Consider the following 22,569-nt stretch of genomic DNA (forward strand, 5'->3'; position numbering starts at 1 on the left):
TTGCGCAATCTTCTTAAAACTTCCAGATAAAAAGCTTGATTAACGGTCTCACCTGGTGGAACGAACTCTGCGTGAACTACACCGTTGATGTCGAAAAAGCAAATCAGAATCGTTTTGATGTTTGATTTGACCTGACGACATTTTTTTGGACGGGGAGACAGTGGACAGTGGATCGGTTTCAGAACACGAGGAACAAACTTGGCAGCAACTCTTTTCATTCCCAAATCTTCGGTTAAAATTCGCTGAACCGTGGTCCAAGACAACCCACTAATCTTTGATAATTGTTCAATTGTCTGTCGACGGTCTGTGAGCACAAACTCTCGAATCTTTTCAATATTTTCGTCGATTCGAACAGTGAATGTTGGACGTCCAGAACGAGGTCGGTCATCAATTGACTCGTCGCCATTTTTGAGGCCAACAAACCACTGGTACACTTGAGTTTTTCCCATCGCATCGTCTTTATAAGCTGTTTTTAACATTGATACAGTTTCAGCAGCACTTTTACCGAGCAGAAAACAAAATTTTACAGCTGCACGTTGTTCTTTTAAACTTGCCATCTAAAAAAACGAAATAATCAGAAAACAGCGTTAACAAAAAATGGCTCTGCAAGTGAAAAGAACAAGTTAAATTTAAAACGAAGGTGGCGTTGAACTCGCAATAAGTTGTACTATCCACAACCTAGCGACAGAAATGTGTACTATACAAGCTCTGCGCGCGGCAATTCAATTTCGGTTGTTTATGGGTACCCCCCTCGCAGCGGCGGCGCGTGGTTCCATATTTAGGGGGTGCACAACGTAAAATCAAAAAATTGGCGGCCACGCGACGACGCCGAAAAATTTTTTTGCGTTATTCAAAGGCCAATCAATAATAGAAAACTATATCTCAATTAAAAAAATAATAATAAATAACTTACCCTGCTGTCACCGATGAGTACTAACTTTGGCCTCGCAAAAAAAAATGTTTTTATGTACATAAGTAATAGTTTTTATCAAAGATTTTGTATTTCACAAACACGTTTTAAATTGAAAATCAATACGTCTGTCCTTCTTCGAGATAAATTCTTCAATCACTAATTCATTAAAATTTGGAATTTCTTGAATCATTTGTTTCTCAATGGATAACATTGCGAGGGCAGTCAACCTATTTTCACCCATTGTACTTCTAAGAAAAGTTTTAATTCTTTTTAATGTGGAGAAACAACGTTCCGCTTCTGCAGTTGTCATTGGCATCGTAACAATTGCTTGTAGTACTGAAAAAGTCTCTGAGAAATCTGTTTGCAAATTATTTTCAACTAAAAATTTAAGTAGGTGGACTGCTCCTGAAACTTCTCTAAAATCTGATCTTTTGTAGATTATTTCCAGTTCCGTCTTCAATTTATCTTTGTTCAGAAAAGAAAAATTCATAATTGCTGAATTTAAGTGTTTGGTGGGAAAATTAGTTGAAAATATCTCGAAATTTTCAACTGAAAATAAGTGCGCTACTTCCAAATGGCCAGTGAATGAATATCTTCTTTTGATTTCTGCAAGTATAGTATCACATACTTCCTTGGCTTGCACAATCGTAGAAACAAAAGAATGCCTCTCTTCTGTCTTTCTTCTTTTTCTAGTTTGACTTTCATCCATGTTTGCTAATTCAATTTGCTTTATGGTGTGAATTGTCTCCCGTTCTTTCTGTATATTTTTTTCAAATTCATTAATACATCTTTTTACGGTTACCGAATCAGTTGATCTTTTTTGCAGTTGTGAATATAAAATATTGACGTGAGGCATTATTCGATGAAAAACGGATAACCAAAAAATAAACTTAGGATCATACAATAATCTTAAAAGTGTGCCTGCCTTCGTGATTGTATCGGATTGTCTGGATGTGGATTGTATTTTTTCCATACACTCTATAAGTGCCTTCCGGTTTTCATATACGGTATTCACAGTTCTAATTTTGAAGTTCCACCTGGTAGCAGATGCACTTGGAACTCTATTTCCAACCACTTCATCCAGTATCGCAACTCTTTGTGGTGAATTTGAAAAAAAATTAGTAATGTCACTAAGTTCGGCAAAAAAAATGCGTGCATTTGTATTTATGCTTGTTGCCTGAGACATTATTAAATTTAACTGGTGTGCATAGCAGTGGATGTAATGAGCGTATTTAAATTTATTTTTAATAAGTTTTTGAACACCACCTTGAGCGCCACTCATGACGCTTGCTCCATCATAACTTTGGGAAATTAATTGATCCGGATTTTTTAAAACATAATTTAACGCTTCTTCTATGCAGCCAGCTAAGGCAACAGCATCATGTTCATTTGGTTTTACAAATGTCCAAAATCTCTCAACGGGGCTGCCATTCGGTAATGTATAACGGAAAACTATAACCATTTGAAAAATATTTGAAATATCACTGGTTTCGTCACTCATAATAGATACAAATTTTGATGCCGCAATTTCTTTTTTGATATGTGCCTGACAAACAGAGAGCATACATTCCAATAAATCGTTCTGAATGTCTTTTGATGTTCCTTTAAATATGGTGGCTTGCTGCAAATGATCCCTCAGTGCTATATCCAGTTCAGCAGAAAAATTAATGAGTCCCCTAAATATACCAGGGTTTACAGAATCTTCTTTTTCGCGATGTCCGCGGAGGGCAAGTTCAAACGCACCACAAAATTTTACACAGTTTATAATTTTTGATAAAACATATCTATTATTTTTTACTTGGACATTATGTTTTTCTATGCTTAAACGATAGACACTATTTAATTGCTGTCTAATATCTTGTTTTCCCAATAAATTAAATCCTAATTTGGCAGATAAGTGTGATTTAGAATTCTGATGTTTTTTAATTTTTTCGGATAAATGAACTAAATCTTTTACTCCGGATTTTGTCCATTCTGATGGATCTGATGCCTGATCGCTTGAAAATAATAAGCATGGAAAACAGTAGAGACTATTACTCACATCACACCCGCACAACCAGTCAGTTTTTTCATACATTTCTATTTTAAAAGTACGTTTATATTCTCGATTTTTACATTTAGTTGTATTAATAATTAACACATTCGGTTTGGGACGTCCAACACTTTTAATTTTAATTTTTTCTTCCAATGGAAGAGAAGAAAATTTAATTGTCTTTAAATATTGCACGTTATAATTGTCCGTCATTTTAACAGAGTTTTAAAACTATTTTTCGAATACTAATTTTCAACACGCACGCGTCATCGGCTATTATATTTGCAAACGCGAACTACAAGTGCACTCATTACGTGTGCACACGGGCCAGCTTAGATCGGTAGATCGCCGCGGGAAACAAAGAGTGCGGGCGGCGGATGATTGACCAATCAGATCTATTAGTTCCATGAGCAGTGAACGAAGCATTTTACGATCGGCGGAATCGGCTGCTGGCAAAGGGGGTTTGGAGTTTTGTTTATACAATGATTTATACCGGCGCGGCGGTCGCGGTGACGGCCGATAAGAAATTCCTAGTTTTTTATGTATTAATTTCAATTTTATGAATTTTGATGAATCGTTTTTTTTTATAAATAGGATTAAGAGAATTGTAGGATATAATTACATAAATAATTTTTTTTCCGAGCGGGCATTAAATTTGGGGGTGCACGTGCACATGTGCACTTATGGAGGAACCGCCACTGATTACAACTCATACATTTGTCCCAGCGGTGCTTCCACTGTTCGAAACATTTTTTATATTCATCTTTGGCTATAGCCGACAGCTCATCCCTCGTTTTTTTTCTTGACCTCTTCAATGTTGTCAAATCGCTGTCCTTTCATGTCCCTTTTCATACGTGGAAATAAGAAGTCACACGGAGCGAGATCAGGCGAGTAAGGTGCATGGGGCAAACTGCTTAACAGAAATGGCTGTGTGTGCAGGTGCGTTATCGTGGTGAAAGAACCAGTCCCCTGTCCGCTACAAATTGGGTCTTTTTTGTCGAATATTGTTGCGCAATCTTCTTAAAACTTCCAGATAAAAAGCAGCTTGATTAACGGTCTCACCTGGTGGAACGAACTCTGCGTGAACTACACCGTTGATGTCGAAAAAGCAAATCAGAATCGTTTTGATGTTTGATTTGACCTGACGAAATTTTTTTGGACGGGGAGACAGTGGACAGTGGATCGGTTTCAGAACACGAGGAACAAACTTGGCAGCAACTCTTTTCATTCCCAAATCTTCGGTTAAAATTCGCTGAACCGTGGTCCAAGACAACCCACTAATCTTTGATAATTGTTCAATTGTCTGTCGACGGTCTGTGAGCACAAACTCTCGAATCTTTTCAATATTTTCGTCGATTCGAACAGTGAATGTTGGACGTCCAGAACGAGGTCGGTCATCAATTGACTCGTCGCCATTTTTGAGGCCTAACTAACTACTGGTACACTTGAGTTTTTCCCATCGCATCGTCTTTATAAGCTGTTTTTAACATTGATACAGTTTCAGCAGCACTTTTACCGAGCAGAAAACAAAATTTCACAGCTGCACGTTGTTCTTTTAAACTTGCCATCTAAAAAAACGAAATAATCAGAAAACAGCGTTAACAAAAAATGGCTCTGCAAGTGAAAAGAACAAGTTAAATTTAAAACGAAGGTGGCGTTGAACTCGCAATAAGTTGTACTATCCACAACCTAGCGACAGAAATGTGTACTATACAAGCTCTGCGCGCGGCAATTCAATTTCGGTTGTTTATGGGTACCCCCCTCGTATAATATAGTTTGCCGAATCCCCCTCACTTTGTCCGTGGCAGACTTCATACAAGTAATGGACAATCGTCTTAACGTTTTTACTAGTTTACTAGTTTTTAAGAAAAAAATAACATAGCCGGCAAGACAGAATTTTTTGTTTTGGCCCAAACAGCCATCTGAAAAAAGATCTACTGATTCGGCTCCATTTTCGTCACAAATTAGTCAAAACCGGAAAATACAAGAAGAGATTTCGGCAGCGCCACTTTTACTTTTTATTTGATCCCATGTATAACAATAACAATCTTTGTTCTCTAATTCATATATCGTAAAATTATAAAAACTTAGAAGCTGCTTATAAAATAACGCGCTTTCCTGGGTAATTGGTAACTAAAGTGTTTTTTGTTTTCCATTGCCTTTTGCTTAATTTTTGTCTTTAATTTCTCTAACTTTTTTCTTTTCATTTTGGTGCTTCTCATAAGATTCTTTCATATTGCTTTTAGTAATTTCGTCAGCGCTATGATAGGTATTGCACAAAGTACATTGGTCTTTTTTCGGTTTATGCACTGAAACATTTAAAGATTTCAATGATCTTCTGTATGTATTGAAACTAGCAGGATTTTTGTCTTCATATTCCTTCAAGTACATGTCATACATTTTTGTAATAGAAAGATGTGGTGGTAGGTACTTCTAGGAGGACTTCTCTCTACAATAAAGGGACTCAACCCTGGGAAATCTATTTATGTGCTGTACAACTTCTGTGTTAATTCTGCTATCTCGCCTTTTCATCTTCCACCTCGACCTTCTTTTTCAACTACACCACTTGGTTTCTTTTTTTCCACAGACGTTCTCATAACTTTTTCTGATATACATAGAGTATTTAAAAAAAGAATTTTACATTCTGACAGTTTTTCGCCAAAATAAAGTGAGAAAAAATCTTTTCTCTTACCTTTTCTGGAATTGACTTTTTGGGTTTTGGGAAAACTAATTTCTATTAAACTACATATGCATTGCCTTTGAAGATCTAGGCTCTTAAGGGAATAAAAATCAGTCATAACTTCTTGACCTGATCTTCTGTAAATAAATTAAATTTTTTGCCAAATTTCTTACAGTAACCGCTTGAACAGGCTGATTTAAGTAATTTTGGATGGACTAAATTCATTGTATTAAAAATTGTGTAATCTTTGCCAGCTAGTTTCCTTTTCTTAACTTCTTTTAGGTATGCATTTCGACTTTCTTTCTTCTCACTGTTTTACCACCTTCGACTTTAAAATCTTCTGGTTTAGACTTCTCTTCGAAAATTTCTGTGGTGCCAGAAAAGTTAGTACATAGTTTATGTATGCAACTTAAATTTTTCTCGAAGTGATTCCAATAAAGTAGCACGGTGCATATGTGACAGGCAGCCCAGACTTCATCTTTGCATCCAATAAACTCACAATGCTGCGGGAAGTGTTTTTCATGATCTGTAATAGCTTTAGAAACTTTATGTTTATCTTTTTCACGTATTGTTGCAAGCCCTTCTGAGTCTGGATCGTCGTTATCACGAGCAGTACAAATTTCACCAAAGTAATGCCTATTACAAAGCCAAAATCCGCAGCCGCAAAACTGTTTCCTCTTTTGGTTGCAATGTTTAAACTCAAAAATCGAGTACGAAGTTTTCGTCAAGAGATGCATTTGTGTTTTTAAAACTCGATTTAGATGCATAATGGGGGTCTCAACCTATCTTATACTCCTGAGAATGTCCACAGAATTTTTGATTTTAGACTATAAAATAGTCTGAACGCATACGTTGTAGCATTTCTATTTATTTATTTTTTAATTGCCTACAAAAAAATATCAAAAACTATTAAAAAAAAAAACAAATATTAACACACAAAATAATACTACAATATTGCAGGAACATGAATAAATATTTAGATAACACAAAACAATTACATAAAAGTATATGCATAGTACAACCTTTTTTCTTGCTCTCTACTAGAGCTGGACTACTAAGTACTTTGTAGAGCTAATTGCAGCTAGATACTCCCTCCCCATCAACATTAACATGTACATAAAACGTCTTGTGTATGCACTATTTGGACATAAAGTACGTCTTAACTACGTAATTTTTTGGACGTAGTACATACTTATGACGTACAAATGGAGTACATTTTCCAACAAATCGTCTTATAGACGTACAACAAATACGTCTTATGTACCTTATGTATCGTATGTTCATGTATATTGTATAGATGTATTGCTAATACATTCTATGAACGTACGGCTGATGCACATTGTATGTAGGGGAGAGAACAGACGTGCATAGTGGTGTGTTTTATGCATGTACAGGGTTTTCCCATATATTTTGGCATCCCACCTACGGGGACCAATAAGTGTGAACACAAACATTTTATATTTTCTTATGAACCTTAAAAAATGTTAGGCACAAAATACAGTTCAAGAAATTGTTAAAAAATTCAAAATTTTGTATAATTAACTTAATATTTAGAAAATGAGAGCTTGAAACCCGAGAAAAAGTATAGCTAAAGTATTATAATAGCAAATATGGTATATTACACTATTCGGCTCAAAAGTAGTTTGTCTTATTCCAAATGTTTATAGTATGGATTCCAGTAGCATTTACCCATTAAACTTGTAGTTTTTTCTCATCGACAATATGTTCACAGAGATATGCAAAAGTATAAAATAAAAATCAATATGAGCGCCCTCGTGGGCGTCCAAGCACTTCGGCCACCAGATAGGCCCGTTGTGCCCCCAGGCCGCTCTAGAGGGCGTCCAGAATGCCGCCCCTCCTATAGAAGGTCAGCAACTCCTTTAGTCCTATACCGTGCACTGAGTCCGGATCGATCAGCGGCGTTCCGAAGACTCCCAATCTTGCCCATGTCAAGGCAGGGCACTCGGTGAGCAGATGATACTGTCTCCTCCCCTTCCATGCACCACCTACACTCCGGGTCGTCTCCAATGCCTAGCAAGCAAAGATGCCTCCTAAGCCTGCAATGTCCTGTGTAGGCCCCTGTTAGTGCTCTACACTCTCTTCTGGTCAGTCTAAGCAGCTCCCTGGTCCGAGGGAGGGCGGACCCATCCATCATAAGCCTCGCTTGCCTCAAGCGGGACTCTGGCCCTATATGCCTATGCGAGGAGCCCTCTCTGGCTAAGGCGTCCGCTGCCTCATTGTTCCGGATACCAGTGTGACCCGGGACCCAGACCAACGTGACCTTCCTCTCCTCAGCGACTCTCCTCAGTACCCCTTTGCACGCCTTTATCAACAAGGAGCGCGTACGCACTGACTTCAGTGCCATAAGTGCAGCCCTACTAGACGAGCAGAAGAAGACCCTCCTGCTTCCGTGCTTGAGTCGAAGCACCTCTCTGGCCGCCATCAATAAAGCGAAAATTTCCGCCTGAAACACAGTGCAGTACTGACCCAGAGGGACCGACAAGCTCGATCCCGTTGTCTCGCAGTAAGCTCCAGCTCCGGCCAGATCTCCCATTCTGGACCCGTCCGTGTACCAGACAAGTCCATCCCAGTAGCCGACTCTGCCCTTGATGGGAACTGCACCCGATCCGCCAGAGAGGGCAACCCCACCAGAGCCTCTAGGGCCCTCATGGGCGCCGTTCTCATGGCGCCCGTTATGCAGAGGCAAGCCAATCTCTGCAGTTTGTCAAGAACTAGTCTTGCTCCCGCTCTTTTGGTCTCCGGCCACCATGCCACTGTCCCACTGGTGAAGATGACCATCTCCACCTTGCCAGGATTAACAGCCAACTTGTCCAGGCACCATTGTGAGAATCTTACCAATGCCCCGTTCAGGAGCCCCTGCATCCTCCTCACATCCGTTCCCTGTGTCATTATCACAAGGTCGTCTGCATATGCCTGAGCATAGACCCCGTGTTCTTCCCTCAGAATATGCAATATCTCGTTCACCACTAGGCACCACAGGAAGGGGGACAAGACCCCACCCTGTGTACAACCCCGTGATGAACCGATGGAGACCTGCTCCCCACCCAGTCTTGCCTCGACCTTCCGGTTGGTTAGCATGGAGCGGATCCACCTTACATTGGCCGTCCGCAATCCAGTACGCTCCACCGCCCTCCAGATCAAATACAGGGCCGTGTTATTGAAGGCCCCTTCGATGTCAGCGAACACGCACACCGACAGCCGTCCCGAGCTCATATCCTCCTCCAACCTGGAAGTCTGATGGTGAAGAGCTGAGCCCACAGAACCGCCACTTCGGTACGCATGCTGAGCTGGCTCTAAAGCTCCACCCAGTCCCTCAGATACCGATCCACCAGTCTCTCCAGAGTCTTCATATTGAAGCTGGTGAGGCAAACGGGCCAGTATGACTTCAGGTCCGTGTAGTCACTCTTTCCTACCTTGGGAATGAACACTACCCTGCTGTGTCTCCACAACTCGGGCACGTATCCCCTCGCAATGGAGGTTCTGAACAGGTCCATCAGCGGGCTGGTCAGGAGACCTCCGTCCCTTTGCTGCAGAGCCGGAAATACTCCATCCCCGCCCGCCGACTTGAAGGAGCCAAAGCTGTCAATAGCCCACCTCAGCCTACTATGGGTAACCACCCTCCTTGCCGTGGCGTAGTCGTATCCAAGACGGCCCCCGGCTTCAAAATTCCCCCCTGTGTCCGGATCAGCGGACCCTGGGAAGTGCGTGGTCAGCAACTGTTGTAGTGTGTCCGCTGGTCCCGCTGTGTCGCCACAGCCGGTCCTGCGGACCACTTCCAGTCTTCCCTCAGGGTCACTTCTGAGTACCCTAAGGAGTCTAGCCGCGTCCGGGGTATTCATTACTCCGTCGCAGTAGCCCCTCCAGTCCTTCCTCTGTGATGCACGTAGTTCTTTTTTGTACTGTCTGCGGACCTCCCATGGCTGCTGCTCCTCGCTGTATTGAATAGCCTCCGCACTCACCTCCTGAGACGCTCCAGGGAAGAGCTCCACCAAGGAGTCCTCCCCGCCCTATGCTCCTCTGTCTCAGGACAGCCCCTCTCGAAAGCCCGTATCATAGCAGAGCTGACGCGGTCGGCGGCCTCGTCAATCTCCTCCACTGTCCGGTGTTTTCTTGGTAAACCCCCTAGGCGCCAAGCGAGCTCCCTCCTCCCTATAGAGTTCCCAGTTTGTTGCCTGGGGGTTCCTATATCTAACGGGTTCCCGAACACCCATCTCCAACCCAAAGGTGATATATCTATGGTCCGACATAGAGTCCTCCCCACAGACACACCACCCAGTTATTTCCGGGAGCAGAGCCCTGGTATAAAGTGTTAAGTCTATAGCCGAGCTTCGACCCGTCTGAAAAACGTGGGTTCTACCCCTCTGTTGGCTACCTGCAGCCCTGCCGAGGCCATGAACTCCACGAGGTCCACCCCCCTTCTATTAGTTGCCGCGCTGCCCCACAAAACGTGGTGAGCATTGCTGTCGCAGCCAATCAAAAGAGGAAGATTCGCCTGCTCACAGTAGGAGACCAAGTCACTGATCTCCTGCGGAGGACAGCTGCGGTCGCCTGGAAAGTACGCAGAGGCGACTACTACCTCTCTCACGACGTCCCGAGTGGGAGATCTGACCAGAATTGGAACCAGGTACCTGGACGCCTTGTCCCTTAGGATCAGTACAATGGATGTACCGCCCTCCGAAATTTTCCTGCATAAGTGGGCCGTTGCAGCCCTGCTGTGTTGCAGGTTAATTTGTAATATTCCCGTGAAGCATAGCCGTGATGGCGCTTGCCGATTTTTTGTCCATGCCCACCACCATCCTTGTGCGACCCCCCACCGTAGGATTTAGGATTTTTATTGAGGTTTACTCCTCTTGGTCTAAGTGGTGAAGCTCAGACCCCACGCGTTGCGTGCCCATTCGTCGAGCCGGCACCCGACGCATGGTTTATTCACCGACTACAAGCCAGTTGGCACCGTTATACCCTGTGCAAGCCTTTAGCCACGACACGACAGCTGGGCAGGGTGAGCTAGTCCACGACTGGTTATTTGTCAGCCCTATTGAATTTTTACCTCCTAATGCCTCCTTATTCCCAGCCATCCAGGCCCGTGAGAGCCTCGGCTCCCCTATCCACCACAAGGGGGGACGCGCCTCATGGATTGCTCAATCACAGAGGAAAAATAGCCATAGTTGGCGTGATGGAATGGAATAAAAAACATTGGGGAGCTCTGACGTCTTTGATAGATAATCAATGGACTGGAGGAGAGCCGGACAGTTCTATACACCGTTTAAAATTTTATGAAACGTCAAGATATCAGCGTGGGTTCTTCTAATTTCCAGACTATCTATCCCAAAAGGTTCACATTAATTATTAATGTGAAAGTTATTGTAGATATTTATACTCCACTGAATCACTAGAAGAACTATCGCCATTAACATTAACACTCGCATTAATATCTATATGTTGTTGTGAGTTATTGAGATGGAGGTTGGGATATATCAAATCATTCGAGTCCGATGACTCTATTATTGAAACAAGAGGCACACTTGAAGACTTTACTTTTCTGTCAGCCTTAAACCTTTGGAGCTGTTTGGAAACATTTTTGTAATGCTTACCTACTCTAGATCTACCACTCATGTTACAAAATAATTGAAGAATCTTTTGCTATTACGTACCTATAAAATAAATTTCCACAATTTTACTTTCTTTATAATGCACAGAAGGAAGTGAATCTAATCTCAATGTAAAACAGCTATAATCGCTTAACAATCACAAAACCGAAAACCGTAAAAAGCGAAAACCTTATGGAAACCCACTCGAAAGGCCGGTAACCATAGATTAATAAGTGCCAAAACGGTAGAAGGCGCCAGAAATGTCAGAAATATTTAGCACCGATAAATATTGGTTTGTTTCCAAAAGTTGATGCTGTGTTGGGGGATTTGGTACAAATGTACATTTATTGTACTATACGTACAAGACCTAATTCCAAGGCATGTTGTTTGGGCTACTGGCTGGCTATATTTATTCCCATCTGACCACTTTTCACTTTTTCCATAGCTGTTGCCATTGCAGTTTCGGTCCAAGATGCTCTTGTGGTTTTTCCTCACATGTACTCTGCCCATTATCTAAAAAAGGGCAATAATGAGAAACAGTGAAATAACCTTCGGCTGGGGCGTTTTACAACCAAGCATATGGGGCTTATTCGGCTGGGCGGGTGTACAATACGCCCCACTGGGATATTTCACCCACCACATTTATTTTAACGGCTAAACGTGCTCACAGGCATTTATTTATTTGTCTAGATGAAGGTTCAACCCAAAAAAATCGAAGGAAAATGATTTGAAACATAAAAGAGGGCGTTTACTCAAACTATGAGACAAATGTTAGGCTGTACTTACCAATGAATATTATTTTTCTCGGAAAAATACTAGCGTGCGTCTTTAATTACCGCAGACGAAGTAAAGCACGAACCACATCGACAAATTTAAAATTTAATTGTAGTGCCAGTTGTTGTAATTCGCGACAAAACCAACTCATGACAGGAAACCGAAAGTCGCTTTTTAAAAAACTTTAGTTTTCAAACCTACAAAATTAATAGTTTACCGCAAGAGCGTATTTAACTGACTGACTAACAAATAAGCGAAACAACAATTTTGGTTAGTTTTGGTGGTTGGTGGTTTTGGCGCGGCAAAATCTAGCTGAGGATCTTCTTCCTATGGGTGTAGGGATGGGTCGTAACATAATTCATGCAATCTTTACCCGTGTACAAATTAAATTTTGAAAGATTGCTATCATAATTGCACAACAGAGAGTAATAAATACTGCAAGGGATATGTTTTTGATATTTTTTAATATTTCCAGTTGCGTAACGATCGTATGCACTCGATATCTGCGTAAATAACGAAAGGTGTATTTTTTTATTTTTAAAATGTGAAAATGACATTCTTCTCGCAACCTGTCGGAAGGCTAATTTTGGTTTGGTTCATGTTTCGACAAGTAAATATGTGTTTACATAATGATTCTTGCGAATAGAATTGATTCAAGCACCGATCATATTAAAATTTGTTATATGTTAAATCGCCACTTTGTTTGCATAGTCGCCGAGATAAATTTTTTATTAAAGCAAAATGTGTGATTGTTTCAAATGAACCAATGTGTTGAGCTAAACCAAATTCATTTTCGTTCTCATCGAATTCGTTAAAATTAGTTGGGAGCATTAATATTTATTAATTTATTACAACTTTAGGTCGCTTACAGTACTAAATACCAAAAAATAGCAACCACAATGTTAGTTCAAGTCAGTGGATTTATGCAAAACAAACATAAGTCGGATGTAGAACATTATACAAAAAGAGGAAGATATTTAACACTCATACACTGCTAAGTTACACTATAAGTCCTAATAATCGAGTATTTGATATATCGTTTAAACTGCATCTGAGACATTGAAGAGATGTCGAGGTTAAAATTCGAGTTAAGTGTATTATCCGAACTTTGCATTCTCCGCAAAGGGGAATGCTGCCCTGTGTTGGTTCTACTATATGGGATTTCAAAGAGATTAGCGTATCTTAAATCTCGAGCGGGAATTCTAAAGTTAAGTTTCGACAAAAGATATGGACAATCAATTTGTGAGCTTGTTATTTTGTAAAGCATACACAAGTCTGCCACAGTCCGTTTATCTTCCAAACTAAGTATTTTGAACCGATTTTTAATTGGGCGATAGTCTCTTTCTTCTATACGAGTGTGGGTCTTAAGAACGAGAAATTTTAAGAATTTATTTTGAGTGTTCTCGATTCTGTTGATATGAACTGCGTAGCGTTGATTCCAGATAACAGATTCGAAGGAAATCCTACTTTGAATAAAAGCATAATATAATTAAATAAGCGTTCTGGGATCATTGAAGTCCCGGGAAATTCTATTAATAAAACCAACCATTCTATAAGAATCATTTATTATTCTTTCTATATGGTGTTTAAGTGACCACTTTGTGTCAAGTGTAACTCCCAGATCCGTTACTTCGTTTATTCTTACCAGGTCATTGTTATTTGTTTTATAAGTAAAATCTATTTTGTTGACTTTTTTGGTGAACGAAATACTGTGACATTTTGCAGGATTTATACAAAGCAGTATCTTTTAAGCCTGATGAGATCCTGCTGCATTTGAAAGCAGTCCCTGTGGGAAATAATTTCAGATCGTCTGCATAAAGCAGTATATTGCGGTATTTAAAACACTTTCTTATATTGCTGATATATATGATAAAAAATAGTGGTCCCAGGTGACTACCTTGAGGGACTCCAGACGTTGCATGAAACGGGTGTGACCCATGTCCAGTAATCTCAGAAATATATGATTGTGACCACTTCACACTCCCACCTCAGTAAGTCTCGTCAACAACAGTTGGTGGTTAATTTTGTCAAAAGTCTTGCTGAAAAATGGCTGTACTAAGGGATAGGTTATATATTTAGGGGTTGGACAAGGTTAGAGGCACAATTTTTTTATAAATATCTGAGGGATACCGTCAGAACCCGCTGACTTATTTGTATCAAGTTTTTAATTATTTGAAGAATGTCCTTGTTTGTTATTTATAGAATTGGGCTGAACATAAACGCTGCGAAAATAATCAGCGAGCAAGTTACTGACTTCCCTGCTTCCAGTAGCTGTTCTGCCGTTGTATATTTCTGTATTTGGTATTGACCCGTTGTTTTCTCTTTTATTGGCAATAAATTTCCAAAACTTTTTTTAGTTTTGTGAAATTTCGAATTCAATATTATCAATATAATTTCTGTAATCACTTTTTATCAATTGTTTTGATAGAGACCGGAGTTCGCAAACTCGGTTATATAAACTTTTTATATTTTTTGTGGAATTTGTTTTTTTGTTGTTTTATTTTTTATAGTTTGGTATTGAAAGTATATTGGAAAATGGCCTTTAATTATACGCACTGGGATAAACCGGTGTATGCTATATATAAGCTATATTATTATGTTATAAAATCTTTCGACCAGTGTGTTGACTTCCCTATCAAGGAACATTTGTTCCCAATTAATTTGTGCTAAATAATTATTAACCTCATCGAAATTAGTTTTATTAAAATTAAGTATCTGCGCATTATTTTGAGAGGCTCCCTTAGAAAAAGATGTATTCCATAAGAACTCCAGTGCGCTGTGATTGTAGTTTTCTTTAACTAAACAGTCATGAGATCGACCGCTTTTATTGCTCAAAACTAAATCAAGAATTTTATTGTTTTTATTGTAAACATTATTAAAATGCATTAAACCCAAATAGGAAAAGGCATCAATAATGTCGGCAAATTTCTTTCCAGTTGGAACAGATTCAAAAAACGATTCATGTTTGGACTGAGAACCAGACGTCCTTTGCCTCCGACTCCATGTCCACACAACGAACTGACTGATAACTATTTTTCACTGCGATTAAGGAACCTCCTCCGTCAAGTTTTGTTGACCCGGTGGTTTTTCGATCTCTTCGATGGAGTACATTGTTATTACTAAAGAGCTCACTTGTAAGGACGTCGCGCTTAAGCCAGGATTCTGTTAAACATATAATATAGTTGGTGGCAATCAGATTTTTGTAAAATTCATCTGTTTTGGTTCGTAGAACTTGCGTGCTCTGGTAGTATACATGTAGATTGCGGTTATAAACCATTGATAGATTAACTGTCCTCAAAATGAAAATTGACTTAAATACACTGGCACTATTTCCTTTTTTTCTGCTGTAAAAACATTAACGGAAATCCTATTCATTTCTTCGAATTTTTTTAGATCTTTATATTTCATAGGAAACTCTTAGTCTAAGATCCGAACTAAAAACGATCTTCACCGAGCTGATAATAGAATGAATCATATTTTATAACAAATTTAGTATGTTAGAAAATATGTTAAAAATGGGTTGCCTAAAAAAATCCTGGACAGACAATTTTTAATTATTTAAATAAAATGATTTTTTTTTTATTTTTGCAACATCAAGATAATAAGAAAATTTTTACCCTGACTTAAAGTATGAAACGTATAGAATGTGCAGCCGTTGGGTTGCCTATTATTTACCTGGACAAACTACTCGGTTGTCAGGTATAAACAGGTATGTCGATGCCAGTTACCTTACTCGATTGGATAATAGAAAAAATTTTATATCAATATAAGCGTTGTTTTATTGCGAACACGGTGATATAGGGTTGTCTGCAAAAAACTTGGTCCTAATAGGGGTTTGCGAATTTTAAAGATTTTAATTTTAACGCGATTGGAAATGTGTGACAGAGAGATCCGAGTTGAGTATAGCGTGTAATAATAAAGGACACAACATGACACAACTGACAATTGAGTTGTAAATAATAATAATTATAATAATATTATAATACTAAAATATTAAACAATAAAACCTCAATTAAATAAATTAATAAATATATATAAATGAATTTACTTATTGACTTATAAGTATCATTATATATTTATACAAGTTTTTGTAACTCAAAATATAATGACGTAAATAATACAAATATCAATACTTTGGAATTTTTTTTCTCTTTCTGGAAAAATTTATGAGAAAGAAAGTGGACAGCCGAAAATTCAAATTCATGGATAAAAAAAAAGATAGACTAAAAATCTTGTATTACGTTTGAAAATTTTATTGAAAAACAGCATAAATACAAGAATAATATCAATAAAAAATAAATTATAATAAATATTTTCTATTCTATATCTGATTCATCAGAAGTATCATTTTGATTCTCGAATTCATCTGACTCATTATTAGTTTCTTCCTCAATTTTTTCCATTTCGACAATGTCCTGGATTTTCAAAGGAGTTTGATCTCCGATAAAACCAGTTGGTTTTAAAAAATCATCTAAATGCCAACCGTAGCTTTCAGGGTTTAATTTCGCACATACAGCATCAGTTGCATTAAGCCACATAGAATTAACATATATAGTTCTTAAAATTTTTTGTAGCAGGGAAATCCAACATGGCGGTATAAAGTTAGAATCAAAACTTCTTATCTTCTTTAAAAATCGTTCGCTCTCTTCTCTTGCGCCGTACTTCTTCATAAAAATACGAATTCTCGCATCATTAACTGCCTGACAGTGATTCACGCCATACATTTTTGCTGTAAACTCTTGAACAGCTTTCATTTTTTCATTAATGAAAATATCAGCTTCATCAGTTAATGAAGCAAAAATAGTTTGATATGTCTCATTTTTAGAAAATATTTTAAATGGTCTAATTTTTCCTTTATTATAAAATGCCGCAGTGTAATCACAACCTGTGAATGCGTGAAAAGCAGGTAGACTTTTACATAATTTGGGTCCTAACTTTAATGCTAAATCGATGCAGTTAATGCAATCGAGGTGATTTGACTGTTTCTTAGTCGCTGAAGTAGCTATAAAAATTGTAGACTGTGACAGTTTGTGCATATTTCCGAGTAAAATTACGAGAACATCAGTATCAGAAGCTTTTATTAGAATTCTGGAGCCTGGTGTTACTTTATGAGCGTGAAAAACAATTCTCGTGTCTGCTTCTTCATGGTAGCATGTATAATCAACTTCTTCGACTTTTTTAATACAATTTTCCTGAGCTTGATACGAGTAACACAGATGTTCAACAGTTAAAAATATTTTTTTGTTTCGTATTATTGACAGCAAATTCTTGTTTTCCCAATAATCAGCCAAAAAGTGTACCAAAGCATCTTTGAAACGATAATTTTTAAGGTTTTGCCCAAAATCGTTGGGTCTGATTTGTTGAGGTCCTGTAATTTTATATGGGATATCAAACTCTTTTCGACTTTGGCGTTCGGAATCCTTGATTGAAGGTGATAAATATCGGTCGAATATTAAGTGGATTTCTGTAGCTTGTGATGCACAAATTTTCATGAGTATTGACTCTGCAACTTTCTCAAATGTTTGTGGCATTGAGTTTCCAATTGAGTACAAATAATAAAAACCATCTATTATTTCAACGTTAATATTGGTGGGCTCAACCATTTCGATTTGAGATTTTAAACTGTTCGCAAATGTTGATTTAGGAGTTTTAAACATTTCACCAGTACATGAGAAAAGTGCAGGCGGCATTGGTGCTAGTGGAAAGCTCAAACAATATTCTAGATTAATTTTCTTCTTTATACTAACAGCCAGGAGTCTTCCAAAAATGTCTCGTTCCATTTTTAGCAAAACTTTTTTATTTTTGTCTTTAGTCATAAGAACTTTAGTCGAGCATTGAGAAGCAAAGTTCATGATTTTGTTGCGTTTAATTGGTTTTTCGAATCTATCGGGAGTTGAAGAGCAATCGGAAATGAAATCGAGCTTTTGTTGATTGCCGACTGTTTTGACGTTCAGGAGAAAATCAGTAACTTCTGGCGATGTAGCTTTACCAGTCGAAATGTTGAACAGCAATTTTTTATCGAGAGTATCATCGAATGGATTAATCACTTCTTTGATTGCCTTAATTATACTATCGAGACTTTCTCTCTCTTTTTGAATTTTACTTTTCTGCAAAGAGTGTGACGTATCATCTTTTTTTGTGAGTCCAATATTTTCTTTAATTGTAGTCAGTATTTTTGTCCTCATACTGTGGCTGAGCGCCCATCTTTGACGCGCAGATATTGAGTCAACAGCAAGGTTATCAGTTAATTGATTGCTAGCATCAGCGTTGATGGTCTGTTCAAGTGTCAAATCGACCGGCGATCGAGCAAATTTAGCGGAAGTTCTTTTGATTCCAAAGGCGCCCCGACGAAATTCAGCTACCAAAGACGAATTTTTATTATACAAGTCGATCAAATTACTTAAGTACAATAGGCCCCATCGGGCATAGTTGGCCTGGTTAAGCGAAAAAAATAAATCAGTCATGTTATAAATTGAGTCCATATATAATTCCAAATTACTGCTGCGGATGCTTCTTGAAAACCGAAAGAATAAATTAATTAGTTCACAATACTGAAAGTAAAATTGAGCAGTTTTGCCTTTTTCACCCATTAAAGTCTGACGGCTGAATTCTTTGTACCCATTCAGAATACGACTTAATAAATCGGGTAATTCGATGACCTCGTTGAGGTCAGGGGAATTTCCATTTGTTGTATTTTCCATTTGCGTTTGTAATAAATCACTCAACATTTCTGAAGTTACATTTGTTGTGCTTAAATATTGCTGAAAGTGCAGTATTTGAAATGCAGCAGCAATGAGAGGGTGTAAACGTTTACAACGATTGAAATGCTTACTATCTAAGAAGCTGTTCATTGAGCCGTTAGCTAAAACTTCTGCTCGAACCAGTACTTCCACCAATCCACTACCATCGATATATTTTCCGACTGCTCGGAAAAATGCCATCTCCATGTGGAATGCTCCTAAATTTACAAAAACTTTATCAAATTTAGGCTTTTCTTTTTCTTGTATTTGCATAGCCATTTTGGCTATAGCCAAATCATATGTGACAATTATCTGCTCCTGTTGGCATTTTTCAGCAATTTCATTAGCCATGATTAGTGTTTCATTTACTACAGCATAAGACGTTGGAGACGAATTGATTGGAGGCAAATACTCGATCTTCTGCTCTTCTCTGTGATCACTTGATATCAAGCAATTGTAACCCAACCACATAGGAACACAAGCCAATTTCGATAATAACATTATCCATAACAAATCTTTATCCATTGCTACTTCTGTAGCACCTTGGCATAAATCAATGACATTAGTAAACGAATCTACAGGAAGCAGCTGTAAATTTATTTTTGGTTTTGAATAATATAGTCTGATATCCCGTGAAATTTCATTAAATCGTCGTCTTTTACGTGACGGACCTTGTTCATTGACACTTATTTCTGGTTCTGATGTAGTTGTAGCATCAAGATTATCAAAACGATCACCACTATTATCAAAACGGTCACCACTAGTAAATTGGTATATTATACCAACAGTATCGTGCATGGTATCTTTCCCGGAAGTGGTGTCAACGAAGCGGTCAAAGTTATCAAAAGCAACATGAGTGCTGAGTCCATTTGTTGCTATCATGCCTGTTGGTATTACAGGGTTTTGTTCAATTGACGTGTAGGTCATTTCGGTTTCAAGTTCTTCGGTTAAATTGTAACCAATTGAATGGCCATATCTATTAAGTATTGTAATAACTTGCCGAGAGTTGGTTAAAGACTTCATTGCCAGTCCTAAAGTCAAGTTTTTCGCCGGTTTACATCTTCCCTTGGTAACAGCGTATATTATGTCACTGCATATAGAAGTTATTATTGTTGTAGTTGAGTGAGCATTTTCTTCGCAAACATTAGGCCCATGAACAAGATTACGTATAAAATTAAATAACTCCTCAGGAATTTCGCATTCTCCTCGTATGATATCTTCAGCAGTTAAACGTCTAGGGAGAGGATGAGAATCAATGTTTCTGATGCAATTTCTCAAATCGTATGCAACATCTTCAAATTTATGATCTTCTTTGCTTTCCAAAAATGTGGTATTATTTGCCATGATAGAAATGTCAATGTCTGTTTTATATATAATTTTCTGATGACGTGGCCCCGTAGATGCTTCAATAGTCACACGATCACCAAAGATTTTTTCAATTTTTTTCTGCAACATTTCAATTCGATAATCTTTAATGTCATCAAAATCTATTTCACAATTGCCAAACTCCAATAACAAAGCCTGGTATCTTCGAAATAGTTGAGCGAAATACATTACTTTATTATTTTCAATAATCTCTTCTACAATAAAAGTTTTTAGCGATGCAAAAGCCAATTTGTGTATATTACGATATTGCTGGTTACTTGACTCTTTATGTTCTTGGGTGGACCGTCTTTCTTTGGTCAAATAAAATGCGTAGCAAGACTGATGATAAGCAGTAGCTTGGTTTTCAAGCTTTGACAAGATTTCCGAATCATCAAGCTTTTTAGCTATTTGTTTTATTTGTTGAGTAACATGGTCACTCTGAGGGAATGTAAGATTTTGTTTCTTTTTCCCGGAATTTTTCCTTACGCAATTGCAAAATAAGCATGTACTTATGTTGGACAACGATGGTGTTGATGTTGACGCTCCCTGTAATAATAAAATTCATTTTATAAATAGTCATTTACTAAAAAAAATAGTTTTGAGCGTATACAATAAATTAATCAAGAATTTATTAAATATTTCTTTAATTTTTATCATGTCAAATGAAAACCTGTTTGTGAATAATCTATTTATATTTTTTGTTTTTAATTTTTAAGAAATATTTTCTTCATTTTTTATTAGCATCTACTTAAATAAATACCAAAACATTTCTGTACCTCATCTAAATCCGTAGAAGTGTGAGATACGGCATTGGCATTACTTTCTTCACCCTTAGTAGCTGCTTCACTAGAATGGACACTAGAATGTAGGCTTTCTGTACCTTCATCAGCAATAGAAGTATTGATCTGCTTCTAGAAGCAATTTTTTGTATATAACGTTGATATTTGAAATTTTCTTTTTATGGAAAACTGTATTTATATCAATAATACTTTTTTTGTCAAATTTTATTCGAGAAAATCATTAAGAAAAGTAATAAAAACTGAAAGAAAATAGAAACTAGAAAAAAACGAGCGAGAGATCTTTCAAAAAAATAGTTTTTTAGACAATGAATTTGATAGAAATGATTGCTCGTTAGATAAAAATAAATATTCAACGAACGTCAAAACTATACGATTTCTAATTGTATTAGATAATAATTGAAAGAATAATATACTATATACTTACTGCATACTCTGTACAAAAAACTTCAAATTCTTCATTGTATTTATTGCCTAAAACAGTTACTTTTTTGTAACACGTGGTGTGGTAACCAACAAAATCGAGAACTGCTTCAGTTAGTTCAATGTTATGATATTTAAAGTTTTTTTTTTTACGAAAAGCTAACTTTAACAAGCAATTTTTGAAAGTTTCATTAGTAAAATCAATTAAAGAATTGTCCGAACCACACAAAAAACACTTTTTACTCATTTTTTATCACAACGATACAAAATAACACGTGTTGCTACTCCAAAATGACGCTTACTGTTTACTAGAGTATCGCTGTCATTCTCTGTCATATGACTACTGAGCATGCGCACTTTCTGATATTCGAGGTCCCATTACATGCGACTGCCATGTTGTGTCCTTTATTATTACACGCTATACTCAACTCGGATCTCTCTGTCACACATTTCCAATCGCGTTAAAATTAAAATCTTTAAAATTCGCAAACCCCTATTAGGACCAAGTTTTTTGCAGACAACCCTATATCACCGTGTTCGCAATAAAACAACGCTTATATTGATATAAAATTTTTTCTATTATCCAATCGAGTGAAGGTAACTGGCATCGACATACCTGTTTATACCTGACAACCGAGTAGTTTGTCCAGGTAAATAATAGGCAACCCAACGACTGCACATTCTATACGTTTCATACTTTAAGTCAGGGTAAAAATTTTCTTATTATCTTGATGTTGCAAAAATAAAAAAAAAAATCATTTTATTTAAATAATTAAAAATTGTCTGTCCAGGATTTTTTTAGGCAACCCATTTTTAACATATTTTCTAACATACTAAATTTGTTATAAAATATGATTCATTCTATTATCAGCTCGGTGAAGATCGTTTTTAGTTCGGATCTTCTACAACTATGTCGTCAGATTTTAAGATTTCATTGAAATGAGGATACGACGATGTTCTACGTGGATTTTGATTTGTTCGACAAGGATGCACTGCCGCTACGATAGACCAAAGAAAACAATATTCTCTTGAATATTTAAAAGATTTAAAAAAATTAAAATTTTGGCATCGGAATATAGGTCGAAAAACCAGTATTTATAGTAGTGTAATTATTAATATTTACTTTTACTTGCAAGATTCGAGAAAGAGCCAAGCCTTAATCTCTTTCTGCAAAATCTTCCAATTTTGTTAAGACATTGTTCTTCATGTACTCATTATAAAACTCCTTTAGGTTCG

The sequence above is a fragment of the Cylas formicarius genome, unplaced genomic scaffold (assembly GCF_029955315.1).
Source record: "Cylas formicarius isolate icCylForm1 unplaced genomic scaffold, icCylForm1.1 PGA_scaffold_12__32_contigs__length_19106922, whole genome shotgun sequence".
NCBI classification, from domain to species: Eukaryota; Metazoa; Arthropoda; class Insecta; order Coleoptera; family Brentidae; genus Cylas; species Cylas formicarius.